The sequence below is a fragment of the Arachis duranensis genome, chromosome 5 (assembly GCF_000817695.3).
Source record: "Arachis duranensis cultivar V14167 chromosome 5, aradu.V14167.gnm2.J7QH, whole genome shotgun sequence".
In the NCBI taxonomy this organism is placed as follows: domain Eukaryota; kingdom Viridiplantae; phylum Streptophyta; class Magnoliopsida; order Fabales; family Fabaceae; genus Arachis; species Arachis duranensis.
In genome coordinates, this window is record NC_029776.3 from 54540143 (window position 1) to 54542734 (window position 2592).

Sequence of the window (2592 nt, forward strand, 5' to 3'; positions counted from 1 at the left end):
GTATTTTTATATTTTAATTTAAAAAAATATATTTTATTATAGAATTTTTATTATATCATATAATATATATTTTATTATAGTTTTTTTATAACATAAAATTAATCTAAATATAACAAAAAAAGAAAATTATATTCTAATATGTTAAGTAACAAAAAAATAACAGAAAATTAAAACACAATAAAAATATAATTTACCAACTTACATAAATTAGATGATCCAAATAATTTATAATATGTTCCTCCGGAGCACAGTAATTACGAACCATTTTTTCAAAATAAATACAAAGAACTATTTTTTTTCCTCTTATTTCCCAATCTTCTTTTTTTCCACTGCAACCCTCTTTTCCCTCTTTGTTGATCACCAATCTCCCTTGTGGTTGGAACACACTTCAGCAACTCTTCTTTTACTCTCCTTAACAACACACTACTACTACTGCATGTATAAATGACCGAGAAAATGGTATGGGAGGCTTCTTATAAAGAGCCACTACTCTGCTTGCTGTTTTCCGGGGTAGAAGAATGTCCCCTGCATGGAGGCAGCAGCCAACACGCCCCCTCCTGTGGTGAAGACCGCATTGGAACTCTGCGATGTTACCTCCTCCACGAGCCCCCCGGTGGTGTCAGCTTTTTGCATGCGTGCCTCGTCACCACGCCCCCTGCATGGTGCTTGGGCGATACGCAGCTGGTCAGCATGGACAGCACGCCCTCTGTGTGGTGGCTGCTACCTCCACCACCCAGTATATCACCCCACTCCCCAATAACCTCCCAAAACACCAACCACCTTTCCATAACAAAAATAATTTCCAGTATTTTTAATTTGTTTTGATGGGAAACAAAATAATCAATATCTGAAACACAAAAACAAGAAATTTCATAAAAGTGAAATTACCATCTTACTCCTCTTAGCCTCTTCATCATTGTCATTACAATCAACACCAGCAGCTTTCCTAATAGAGTATAGCAGCAGAAACCTAATCAAGAACGGAAATAATATACTACAACTAAGTTAATTGGAACATTAATTTTGTATTTAATTAAACTCAAATCATATATGCGGGTTGCGCTGCGAAGATGAGCGGCCGAGAGAGACGACACAGGGAGAGGAAGAAAAGGGATCCATGAATTGAAAAGGCATAATGATTAACTAACCTCCAAGCATTGAGGCAGCGTCTTGTGTGACAGAGGCAGAAGCGTCTTGTGTGGCGGCGACAGCGTCTTGCGCGGCGGCAGCAGTAGGTACGCAGTGGTAGCAGGTTGCGTGGCGGCGGCAACAGATTGCGGCGGAGGCAGAGGCGTGTTGCGGAAGCGAGGATATGCAAATGAGATTTGCAACAGAGGAAGAGGATGAGAATGGCAGGGATTGAAGTTGGATGAAAACCCTAGCTGCTTCTCTTCTCTAAATGCCTCTGTATCTGAAATAAAAAAGAAAGGGGAGGGCAGAGTTAGGCTTTCCAATCCACACTCTATTTCGGAAGGAGATTGCTTCAATTTCGTTGATGCTCTCCAAGAACTCTAATCTCTCTGTTTCTCGTACCCAAAAAAGGAAAGGGGACAAAGTTAAAAAATCAATAATTAAAAGGATCAAAATGTAATTAATAAATTTTTCAAAAAAGGGGTATATTTTATAATTATTTTTATGAAAGTTAATGATGTTTGTAGGAGTAAAGAATTCATGGCCATTAAATATACTCTTTTCTCTTTTTTTTTTCTCTTGCTGTTTGGGTATTCGCAATTTGGTTTATTAAAAGAAAAGTATTATTACTCGAAAATTTATAATTTTTTTTCAAAGATGTTATTTTGTGTTATAAGAATACAAAAAAATAACATAATTATTTTTTTAATTATTTTCTTTTTCATTTTAATTAAAATATTTTTTTATTTAAAAAGATTTGCAGCATTTAGATTATTGACAATTGTAATTAGTTACTTCTTTATGTTATATATTGAAATACAAGAATACTACTTATACACTAAAAATTAATTACTAAATTAGGTATTATATATTTGTGTATAAATATATATTATTTAATTTATTTTAATATATATTTTATATTTTAATATATATTTTACATGAATAATTGATTTTAGTATATATATATAACATACTTAATTTAAATATGAGTAAATGATCAACTTAAAATATTTTTTAAAGAAAATTTTATTTTTAGCCAAACTAGTTCTTTAAAGTTGTATTCAATCATCAAATTAAATCTCAAAACTTTCAATGTAAATCATGTCCATTTTTTTCTATATTTTATCCACATTCTGTTATTTTGAATCGTAGTAGAGTTTCTCTGATATATTATGATAGTTTTAAACTATTATTAACTATTTTTGTGACTTACATATTTATAATTAGGGATAGAAATATGTCAAACCACTTATCAGGGATTTACAATTAGACTTGTGTTTAGTCCTAGATTAGTTGGATTATCACAAAATATAGTCAAATTTAAACTAATTTAAAGTCTAAATTTATTAATAAATCAAGTTTTAATTTACAAATTAGTCTAGTTCACTTGTCATACCTGTTTTAATTTGTTAATATGTAAATAAATATATAAATAATTTTTCATAAATAAAAAATATTAAA